Source organism: Canis lupus, chromosome 15 (genome assembly GCF_011100685.1).
Source record: "Canis lupus familiaris isolate Mischka breed German Shepherd chromosome 15, alternate assembly UU_Cfam_GSD_1.0, whole genome shotgun sequence".
NCBI classification, from domain to species: domain Eukaryota; kingdom Metazoa; phylum Chordata; class Mammalia; order Carnivora; family Canidae; genus Canis; species Canis lupus.
The window spans coordinates 33,989,443-34,002,066 of record NC_049236.1 but is presented as its reverse complement, the minus strand read 5'-3'; positions in this window follow the sequence as shown (position 1 = coordinate 34,002,066).

Here is a 12,624-nt window from a genome sequence, read left to right as displayed (position 1 = left end):
AGATTCATATTGGACGTAGAAATAATGATTGAACCTGCTGATAGATTGATTGGATGTGGGAGTTGAGGGAGAGGAAAGATACCTCAGGAGATATTTTGATGACTAGCTTGAAGGTGGTATGGCTCAGGAGATAGGAGACTGAAAGAGGAGCAGGTTGTGGGGGGGGCGGCTCTGATGAGGGTGGAAATGAGTAATTCCATTTGGGTGTTGTTGAGTTTGAGATATCACTGAGATATAATTAGAGATATGATAGAAATATAAAATGAGGCAGGTGGTTGAACAGATGTGTCTGCAGAATAGAATTTAGACTAGATAAAGCTTTGAAGTCAGGGGGATGTTGAGTATATATATGGAGACGGTATAGGAAAAAAAGAAAATGAAAAAGGCCCCAGCTATGGGCCCAGGGAACTCCAACATTTAGAGGTCACGTGGAGGAGGACACCCAGCAAGGACCTCTCAGAGGTGGCAAGGAGACAGTGTGAAAACCAAGGGACTGTGGTGTGAGAGTAGCTAAGGGAGGCATGTTGTAAAGTAGTGTGATGCCAGCAAGTTTAAAACTATAATTCCCAAAAATACAAACTTGAAACATCAGTGATAGCTTACATTGGCTTACATAAAAGCAGTTTAAATTCATGCTAGTAAAATGATGAAACAGACAAAATTGTAAGACTTTGGAGTTGGCTTCAAATGGCTTCAGCTGCAAACCGGATTGATTTTCCTTCCATAACTTCACAGAATAAAGTCATTTTTTATATAAATCAGAGATCAAAGACTGGAGCAATTTAACTGCCAAGCCATTAAGGATAATCTTTCTAAAAACCTTTATTTTTTTTATTATATAAAATTGGCTAGAGTTTTGAGCACTTACTATGCGCCAGACATTATTCTTCAAACACTTTACATGCTTTTTTTTTTTTTTTTCTATTCCTTCTGATAGGCCTTTGAGGTGGGTATAATTATTGTTGACTGTCATTATACAAATGAAGTTAGAGAAGCAAAGAGAAGTGAAAGAACTTGTTCAAAGTCATGCAAAGGTACAAATGGTAGAACTGTGATTTGACCCTAGGAACTACTGATAATAGCACCTCTGAGCTTAACCTGTGCAATGCTCATTTCCAAATAGAAAATGTATATTAAAAAAAATACTAACACATATTTAAAAAAACAAAACCTAATAGATAATCACTGCTAATACTTCACTGTATAATTAGCCACTTTTCATCTCTTCTTATGCCTATAATAGCTAACATTTATTGGATGCATTATGTGTTTTATATTTACAGACTATATCTATTTGAGCCATACTTTTTTTTTAATTTATTTTTTATTGGTGTTCAATTTACTAACATACAGAATAACCCCCAGTGCCCGTCACCCATTCACTCCCACCCCCCGCCCTCCTCCCCTTCCACCACCCCTAGTTCGTTTCCCAGAGTTAGGAGTCTTTACGTTCTGTCTCCCTTTCTGATATTTCCCACACATTTCTTCCCCCTTCCCTTATATTCCCTTTCACTATTATTTATATTCCCCAAATGAATGAGAACATATAATGTTTGTCCTTCTCCGACTGAGCCATACTTTTTTAAGAAAACATTTATTTATTTATTCATGAGGGACACAGAGAGAGAGAGGCAGAGACACAGGCAGAGGAAGAAGCAGGCTCCATGCAGGGAGCCCGATGTAGAACTCCATCCCAGAATCCCGGGATCACACCCTGACCCAGCCACTGAGCCACCCAGGTGCCCCTATTTGAGCCATACTTAACCCAAACACAAGACCGTGTTTTCCTAGGAAGCATTTAGTGTTCTTCTTAGGAAGTGTTTGCTTCGCTTTCTTGGATGACGTGTGTACCTTTAAAAACACTGATAAAGGATCCCACCAGAAACTGCTAGATAATCTCCAATATCTCTTTCTCCCTTTCCTCCTTATTAATTGAACCCATAATCTTTGTCTGGCTATAAGACCGCTCAGAATTTAAAACCCCAGGCTTAAAAAAACAAACAAACAAACAAACAAACAAACAAACAGGCTTCCTAGCATCCCTTGTAAACATAGGTATGGTTATGTGACTAAGAACTGGCCGATGAGATGAGAGTAAATGGGTCTTGTAGCAGCTTTGAGTTTTTTTCTTGAAGACATCTGATATGCCCTCTGCCCCTTACTCCATCCTTTCTCCTGGAGTGTAGATAATTGTAGTCACTACCTTAGAACACTAGGATGAGGGCCTTGACTTTGCAATGACGGAGCAGTCAGCTAGAAGGAGTCTGGGTTTTTGATAACTTTGTGGACCAGATTTCCCAGTGCGTAGATTTCTGACTTAGGGATTTCATAAAAGAGAGAAGTAAACTTTTATCTTATTTAAGTCAGTTTTACCTTATGCCTCTTTTACTAAGTGTGGAGCCTAATCCTTCCTGAAATGACAGAATGAAAATAAACCGGAGGCTCCTGGTTGGCTCTGCTGGGTAAGCCTCCAACTCTTGACTTTGGCTCTGGTCAGGATTTCAGGATTCTGAACTCAAACCCCAGTGTAGTGCTCCCTGCTCAGGGGGAGTCTGCTTCTTTCCTCCCTCTCCCTCTGCCCTTCCCCCTACTCATGCACTCTCTCTCTCTCAAATAAATATTTTTTTTAAGTAAAAATTATGAGTCATAAATGAGTCAAGAAAAATAGAAGGGCACCTGGGTGGCTTAGTGGTTGAGCATCTGCCTTTGGCTCAGGTTGTGATCCTGGGGTCCTGGGATCGAGTCCTGCATCAGGGTCCCCACAGGGAGCCTGCTTCTGCCTCTGTCTAGGTCTCTGCCTGTGTGTGTGTGTGTGTGTGTGTGTGTGTGTGTGTGTCATGAATAAATAAAATTTTTTTAAAAAAAAGAAAAATATATCTAAAGCATCAGTATTGGTTAAAAAGTAAGGGCTTCCATAATAAGTACAATATAGACCATGAGTTATAAACTACTTTTCCTTCAAAAGCTCTCTTATCAATGCTCAATATGATTTTTATATTTATGTCTTTTCTACCCATAAGAGCTTGGGCTTCTTGTATATAGGCCCATCTTATTTCTTATCTGTATATCTCATATGCATAGTGTAATATTGAGGAGACAGTAGAGTGTGGAGGTTAATAAAGGGATTCTGAGACTCTCTCTGCCTAAATTTCAATCTTGATTCTCTTATTTCCTAACTCTGTTATTTGGGAAAATTTATTTTCTGAATATTTTTAAGTCTTAGTTTATTCTTTATAAAAGGAGGATAAGAATGATCTTCCCTACTGTATAAAATTGTTGAGTGGATTAAATAAAAAAAAAACTAAATAAAATACTTAGCAAACGTCATAAACACTCAATAAATGCTTGCAATAATTATACCTTGTAAGTGCTTAGTAAATATTCGTATAATAAATTTTTATAAATATCTTGTCCAAGGAGATTACTTATTTCTTAGGCATTAAAATGTAATCCTTCCCTTTTGACTGTCAGAAATCATTTAATGAATGTAATTTAAAATATGGTCTAAAATGGGCAATAATAATTTCTAGCTTTAAGCTGGTATGTCACTTAGGGTCACAGCAGAAAACAGATGACATACTCAAACTGGTATAATTCTAGAAGAATTTATTTACAGAGGGATTCTTAACAGAAGCGTGAGTAGAATTACAAGGAGGAGGAGGAGTATAATCCAGGATTAGTAGCACTGGGGGTTCCTTCTGGACCAGAAGGGACAAAGTGAGGGAGCAGTTACTGGATCCCAGGAGAGAATCCTATAGTTTGCTACCTTGAGAGGAGCAGTAATTTTCTGTCAAAGGGCATAGACAGCCTAAGGTGAACCTTCCAGGACTAGACTCAGTTTATTAATTAGTCTGACCTCTCCACCCTTCCCCAAACCCCCTCCACGAAGGGCTGACATTCAGATCAACTTCCTGGGCAGAGAGCAGGGTGGACAAGGTGAAGGGTAGATCTGAAGGAGCAAAAGGGAGATAACTGGCAGCATATCAGAGTAAGTTATTAACACATCTTTAGTGTTGTGACTGTAAAACCAGAGATTGGTGCAGAATCCAATTGGATGTCACTTAAATATAAGCAATGCGACTCTCCCATATTGATTGAATGTGAAAATAATTCGGAATAATTTCAAGCAATAAGTAGCTTTATTGAACATGTTGGTAAATCAAATGGTGAAACAACCTAGGTAAGAGGTTAGGGGCTCAAATTACACTAAGAATTAGGTAAATGTCTAACCTGAATTCAAGTGACAAGAGCAGTGAGATGAACCTATTCGGTGGGCATGGATTTGGAATTCCTATTGGCACAGCAACCATAAAAGAGGGCTCTGCTTCTCCCTCCAGGTCATTCAGAAGATGATCCCAGAAGTCTGTCCTTCCAAACTTCACCCTCACAACCAGTCTAGAAGGCACCCTCAAATTGCTTCTATAGGTAATCTCAGATTACTTGGCGGTTCCATAACGGTTCCCTTGGACATGACTTTAGTTCCTTAAAGATTTAGAATTAAGTGTAGAAATGACAAAGTATATCAAACCACCTATTTGTACTAGTTTCCAGTTAGATTTGAAAATATAATACATTTACAGACATGTGTATGCCATATTTATATTTAAGTATTTAGAAGATATAAGATAATTTGTGCGATGAGATATGGTTTGTGGCCTGTTGATTAGCTTTGTGATCCTTTTTTTTTCTTTTTTTTTTAAGTAGGCTCCAAGCCCAGCAGGGACCCAAACATGGGGCTTGAACTCATGACCCTGAGGATCAGGACTTGAGCCAAGATCAATGGTCAGATGCTTAACCAACTGAGCCACCCAGGAACCCTTGTGATCCTTTTTTTTTTTTTTTTTTTTAACCCTTGTGATCCTAATTTTTAAAAACGTTTTTGCTCCTCTTACAAATAGAATAAGATTTGCAGTTGAGCATGCAAGCTTAAGGAAGAGTTAGACGTTATTGTTACTTCAATAAATTGAGCATTTATTAAAAACTAATCTGTGAATAATCTCCTTTTCCAGGAAAGTTGCCTCAAGACGCAAACTTGCCTGTTTCATCATAAAGATGTTTTTGCCCTTTTTCTCAGAAACCATCCCCAAACACCAATGAGAACAAGGATGGAAAGCAGCCAATGCAGGATTGGCCCGACTTAGCAAAGTGAAGTCTGCTGGTTGTACCTAGGCTCAAATAATTGGGGGCACCAAGTATTTAGGAAGAGAGAATGAGGAGGGAGCTAAAAACTGATGGAACAGTTGAAAGCCAGTCTGAAGTAGTTAGCGCCCAGACTACCATGTCCATCAGCCCACCCTCGTTGGAAATGGCTCTTGATATCCAAGAGGCTCTGGACTCAGGAACATGATACCTGAGCGAGGGAAGGGGAGAAGTGTCCAAAAGAAAACTGGCCAGGTGGGTCCCTTTCTTGCCCAGCTCTAGAATGCCAGCACCCTCTGTATTTCTGAGCCTGGTCTGCAGCCTTCCCTGTGATCACATGAACTACCCAAGGTCCTCCCAATGTGTGCCTTTTCTGTTAGCCTGAGTCAGTTTCTATGCCTGCAACCATGAACTCTGACTAAAATAACATTTCACACTTACCTTGTATTGATTTCATTCATATATGTCAGCACCTGTTCTCCATAAGGGCAGTTCCACGTCTAATCTGGCTCATCATTTACCTGTAGAAACTAGTACTGTGCCTGGTACTTAAAAGGCACTCACTAAACATTTATTTATTTTTTGTTTTTTTAAAATTATTTATTTATTTATGATAGTCACACACACAGAGAGAGAGAGAGAGAGAGAGAGAGAGGCAGAGACATAGGCAGAGGGAGAAGCAGGCTCCATGCACCGGGAACCCGACGTGGGATTCGATCCCGGGTCTCCAGGATCGCGCCCTGGGCCAAAGGCAGGCGCCAAACCGCTGCGCCACCCAGGGATCCCCAAACATTTATTAAATAATTGAATGGATGAAACCTTCTCTGTATCTTCTGTATACTCTTCATTGTATCTTCTATATCTTGGTTATAGAACTTATCACATAAAATATATTCGTTTGTTTAAATATCTGTTTCCCATATTAGAAAGTAAGTTCAAGATTGTAGATCCTACTCAGTTCATTAAAAAAAACTGGCTCCTAGGGAGGGTCTAGTACATAATAGGTAGAGAATGAAGGAAGGCAGGAAGGCAGGAAGAAGGGAATATGTGTCAGGCATTAGGCTACTGCTGAACACAGAGAAAGAATAATATGGTGCTCCCTGCCTTAGAAGGGTACACAGCATGGTGAAGGAGCTCAGAGTGAGCATTTGTTAGAGCGTACTGTGCAAGATGTTTTGGAGAGGAAGCTGAGACCAGTGGGCAGATGAGGTGGGAAACCATGAGCGAGAAGTCACCCAGATGTGAAAATTAGGGTGTTAGAGTGTAGGTATGACGGATCACAGGAAACTCAAAGCTGAAATGAAATTAGCCAGACTGTGGGCTGAGACAGCCTCTGGGGAGTTGAAAGTAAGCAGTAGGTTAAGAAGATGTCAAGAGGTTTTGTAGACTGAAGCGAAGAGGAATACGTTTTCTGATTGGTGAATTTAAAATAATGAGCTAGGTCTGCTCAGCCTCGTCTCCTCTTTTCTTTCCCTCCTTTTCTCTCTCATTTCCTTCCTCCTCCTTTCTTCTTCCTTTATCTCCTTCTTCCTCTTCCTTCTTTTCCTCCTCTTACTCCTCCACCTTTTCCTCCCCTCCCAACTCCTCCTCCTCCTTCTCTTTCTTCTTCTTCAGCAGACTGTTTTCTACTCTCCAGCATTCCCAGCTCTGCCCTGGCTTGGGTTATGGGGCCTGCAGTGCTAAATGACTGGGTGGCTATGCCTGTAACTGGAGAGCAGGTTGGAGAAAAGTGAGTTAGCTCAAATCACTGCAGACTCAGAGTTGTGTTCCCCAATCAACTTTATTTGTAATGAGAACAATGTTCCAATCTCCATCTCTTGCGATTGGTTGTAGTTTCAGGAGGGAAAGGGGGTTTTATTTCTTGGCCTCCTCAAAACCCAACAATCTGGAATACTGAACACTTGGGCCAACTTGAACACAATCTGAAATATCTAATACCTGGACCAAGAAAATTAGAACAAGCAGAAGGAAAGATATGGGTTTGGGGGTCAAAAAGAATTTAGAAAAACAAGAACAAGAATAGTATAAGTCAAGATTGCTGTTGCAACTGTTTTCTCAAGCAGATCAGATAATATCGGACAGTGACTCTCAAGCTTTGGGGCTCCCAGTTATGCCTGGGAAGTTTGTTAAAAACACAGATGCATGGGGCCTGTGACTTGTGACTTGCACTCAAAGACCTTGGCTGGGGCCCCTGCATCTGTATGTTTAACCGGCCTCTGAGGTGTTTAACCCTCCAAAGTTTGTAAACCTCTGCTCCAGAGTTTATTGGATCCCCAAGTCATTGTTATCGAAAGCAAAACAGTTTTCAAAACATTTCTCATTATGCTGGAACCAGGTGGGTGGTTTCTGCAGAAAGCAAGCAACACCACTGGGAAGCATATGGGAAACCAATAGCAGTGAGAGAGACAGGTGCTGGCTGGGCAAGAAGAAAGGTGAAGGTATACCAGGTGGAGAGAAATGCAGGAACAGTTCAGCTGGTAGGCTGAGTGTGCAATCACAGGCCCAGTTATGCAGTGACTGAAGCCCAAGGTCATGGAATGCAAACAATTCTTTGGGAGCCCGGAAGGGTGGCACACATTTGCAGGGAAAAGAACTTGCTGTCAGAGTTTCTGTTCCAGCCATGCTTCTGGCCAAATGTCTTTTGAGTCACCATCCTCTGGAATAGTTTCCACTGGGAAATTGCCCAGAGAAAGGCATACCCCCTCCATCTACCTTTAGAGAGACATGGGGGAGTCAATGATGGGCTCTACACAAAGCCTCCAGTGGTGCATGCACTTAAATCTCCATGGGTGAGGACATTCAAAAATGCTTTGTAAAGCATAAAGCATCAAACAAAGGTAAACCTTATTGCTCAGATGTTTCTGGGTCTCATCTTTCCTAATGCCTTTCACCCTGAGAGAGTGTCCTTAAGACCCTGGATGATGCCACTCAGCTCCTTCTCCCAGGCTGGCATTGTGTTGGTTAACAGTCTCTATAAGTGCTCTGCTACTTGCATTGACATCTTGAATATGAGGCAGCAGGCATTTTTTTTTCTTTCTTCTTTTAAATCAGTGTGCAGCCTTTGCTTCCTCCCCCACCCACTTCCTCCCTGAGTCAGTGTTCAGGAACCCTCTTCTCAGATACTCCTGTCTTGATGGCCTACAAAACTGTTTTCATATGCTGCAAGAAACAATAGGGGTCCTTGCAAACAAATACTTCCGCCTGATGACTACCGCTCCTGAATGGAAACAGGGCCTCTATTAGGGGTGGTTAACCTACCATTTTCCAAACTCATCTACCATATTTTGTCTCTGCAAAGTGCAAGACAGTTTCTGAAAAAAACAAAACTGTTGCCCTTCAGGAAGTTGAAAGTTTAGGGATGAACATAAACATCCTATGCTTTCTGTAAGCATTCACTTATTGATCACGAATCTACGTGACCTATTCTCAAAGAGGTGTTTATTTTCCCCCCGTAGATACTGGCTCATTCCCTCGACAAACGTTTTTTGAGGACTATCCTGTAGTAGGCCCTGAGCTAGGCCTTGGGGTGCATTGGTGACCCAAATGGAAGAGATCCAAAATGCTGAGGAGCTCAGGTATAAACGTCTCAGGATATTACCTGCAGGGTAAATAGTTCTATGTATCTGCTAGTATAAGACCAAAGGATCTGGGATCCCTGGGTGGCGCAGCGGTTTGGCGCCTGCCTTTGGCCCAGGGCGCGATCCTGGAGACCCGGGATGGAATCCCACGTCGGGCTCCCGGTGCATGGAGCCTGCTTCTCCCTCTGCCTGTGTCTCTGCCTCTCTCTCTCTGTGACTATCATAAATAAATAAAAAAAAATTAAAAAAAAAAAAAAAAGACCAAAGGATCAAATCTGGAATATTTGGAGGTGGCGGTGAGGGTGGTAAAGGAACAGGATACAATAAATAGTGTTCTGGGAGTAAAAGCTTTGCATGGAGTGGAATTCCTGGAATTCCTCCAGTATAGCATTCTTGCTTGTTCCCTTCCTATATCATAATGTAAAGGCACTTGCAGTTTGAGTCCTAGAAGGAGCAGAGGCTGGAAAAAGACCCCAAAAAGCAAAACAAAAAAAAAAAAACCCAACACATTGTTGTGAAGCCTGACAAAAAGCCACAGAAGATTAATTAGCTGAGAATTCTGCATAGCACTATTCAGCTTAGTGGCACTATCTGGTTGCTATAACTTATTCAATATCATGGACCAGCTGCTTTTTGCTGAGTTTTGAGTGTATAGTATATCATCCTCGATCAGCACCGAAAGAACTTTGAATATATCTTAAGACTATTGATATTAGTGTATTATTTAATGTTTTAAATAGGTAACACATTCCCACAGTTCAAAATCTAAAAGGTACAAGAGTGTAAGTGGTATGTCTTTCTTTTACCTCTGTTCTGCAATCCCCAACACCTCTCCCCTGAAGGAATGATTCAATTACTTTGGTGGATATCCTTGTTTCAGCCATATTTTACAGTAAGTATTCTCCACTAGATTTCTAACTTTGGACCTCATCTTGATCCTGTGGCAACCTGTCCTTCTAAGACTATATCCTGTTCTACAGGACTTTTATGAATCAGAAGTTCAGATTTTATTTTCCAGATGAGTATAGCCTGAGTTGTTCTCAAGGGAGGAAAGAATGGGAAAGTGACTAGAGGAGACATGCAAAAATATACTTTAGCATATAAAAATAATAGTCCTTGCTAAGTACTATGTAGTGTTTTATTTATTCATTTATTTTTAAGATTTAAAAATTTTTTTATTTGTTTATTCATGAGAGACAGAGAGAGAGAGAGAGAGAGGCGCAGAGTCACAGGCTCCATGCAGGTAGCCTGATGTGGGACTCGATCCCGGGTCTCCAGGATCAGGCCCTGGGCTGAAGTGAAGGCGGTGCTAAACCACTGAGCCACCAGGGCTGCCCTGTAGTGTTCTATTTAAACTTCACAAGAATCACATGAAGTATGTATAGTTTATAGGTGAATAAAATGAAGGATAGATGAGCAAATGTAAGTTCTCAAACCTTAGACCAGAGCTCTAGTGCCCTCACTCTTAATTTACGTGATACTCATTATCTGTCCTAATAGAGAATAGCCAAAAGAACGCACATGGCGACATTTTTTTGTTTATACATTTTTGTTGCTGTTTATTCAAAATCTTTACTTTCAAATTTTAGGATCAAAATTACTCGTAATATTTAAATGCACATTCCCAGGTCTCAGCACTGAATAAGAGAATTAGAATCTCTGAGGGAAGGGGCTCCAGGCATGCTTATTTTAACCAGCACTTAAGAGTCACAGGCAGATGACACTAAGGCAGTTGGCTGTAAGCATAGTGAAAAATGTCATACCTGTGATGGTTTGTTTTCGAAGGCTAGCCACAGCCATATCTTCCAACACAGGCATCCTATGCTAGTTTCTAGAATCTCTCCACTCCCTTTTCAAGAGGTGGAGTCCATGCCCCATACCTTTGAAACTGGGTGGGTTTTTGTGATTAGTCAACCAGTAGATTATAGTGGGAATGATGCTATGTGACTTCCAGGCTAGGTAAAAAAAAAGACGATTCAGGTTCTGTTTTTGTTAGCTAGAACACTCGCTCTTGGAACCCAGCTACCAGGTAGTGAGACAGCCAAAGCTGCTCCAGCGAGAGGTCCACTCGGAGAGAAACTAATAGCCAGCACCAACTTGCCAGCTACGTGAGCTATCCTGGAAGTGGATCTGGGCCCAGTCAGGCTGCCCAGGTTGACACAGCACAGCATGGAGCAGGGATGTGCCTTCCCTGCCAAGCTCTGCCCAAATTGCAGATTCCAGCGGGAAGTAAATGATTGTTGTCATTTTAAATGGTATGCATGAGCTGCTTTGTTAGGCAATATGTAAGTGGAACAGTGCACTTCTAATATTCACTTTGCTTTCTTCCTGAATTCTGGGCCCTCTCTGAAATATTCCAAAGGTATCCTTGTCCAATGTCATTTTTCCCCTAGATTCTTTTAATCACAGAACCACTAATTTCAAACTTTTGGTTATGTGAGGTTCTTATTGTTACCTCTGAGGCTTGGTTTCTCATCTCAAAAGCAGTCGTAATAAGAGAACCCACCTCATGAACTTTACACTTAGATGAGATAATCCATGTAATCATCCAGCATTGTGCCCAGCACATAATATTCTCAATTTTTACTAGATTTCTTGCATTCATAGTCTCCATTTTAAAACTGCTATATTTATATATTAAGTGCTTTATTTATTTAAAAAATATATTTTTTTGTAGTCCGATGCCATTTACAGGCTATTTCCTATGCTTGACATGCTCTTCGATACTAGGCCAGTTAGACTCTTATTCATCCTTGAGGGCAACTCTTCTCCCTTGGGAAAGCTTTCTCTGACTTTTCAATCAGTTAATGCCTCTCTGGGCTCACCTTGGAGCAAACTCTACTATAGCCCTTAACACACTGGGCTGTAATTAATTACGTCTCTCTTCTCCATTGGCCTGGAAGGCAGTCACGGTCGTCTCTGTAGTCTCACCGTCCAACGCAACACCTGGCACACCTTTACTCACCATCCAGTCTGAGCTGTGCTGGGAAAACACCGCGGTTAAGCAGTTAAGGGGTCCTTGTTTTGGCAGACCAGCCCCGGGGTCACAACCAGCTCCATTTTCTCCTGCATGATCTTAGAAAAAGTCAGTTGACGTTTCTGAGCCTCATTTGTGGAAACACCTTCTGTGAAGATGACGTAAAGTAACACCCGCGGAAAGCCTATCCCATAGCAACCAGCAGTCACCAGAACGCCTCAAAATGCTTCTCCAACAATCCCATTTTCGGGCAGGGCCCTGCGCTCCACGGGGGTCCTCTCAGGGATTACTCTGGGCTCGCGCCTCATGCCTCCGGCTAGCAGCTCTGCCTTCAGGAGCCGACTCCCTGTCCCCTCAACTCTCTCTCCAAACCCTTGCTTTCAGCCTTCTCGGGGCTGAAGGGGCCCGATTTACGTGCGATTCAAAATTCAAAACTCTCCGCCCGGGGAGACCCGCATTCAGGAGTCTGGCCTCTGAGTCTCGGTCTCCCGCCTGCCTCCGAGGGAGCCGCCCCCCGCCGCGGCCGCGCGCAACTGCAGAAACGCTGAAGGAGCGAGAGCGACGGCGGAGAATGAATGGGCTGCGTCCGCCGCGGGGCCTCTGTGACGTCGCCCCCGGCGCAGGCGTGGCCGCGGCTAAGAGGCCTGCGGGGCGCCGGCCGCGCGACCCCAGCGGGCTCGGCCACGGGCGCCGGAGCCCCGCGCCGCCTCGCGCCGCCTCCCCCAGGTCCCTGCCCCGCCGGGGCTCGTCACTTCCGCCACCCGCAGGCCGGGGCTGTGGGGCGGGGAGCGCGGGGGAGGGAGCCAGCTCTGAGGGCAGCCCGCCCGCGCACAGGCAGGGACTACATTTCCCGAGGGGCCTCGGCGGCGGCGGCGGCGGCGGCGGCGGGCGCGGCAACGTCCCCCGGAAGTGGAGCCCCGGACTTCCACT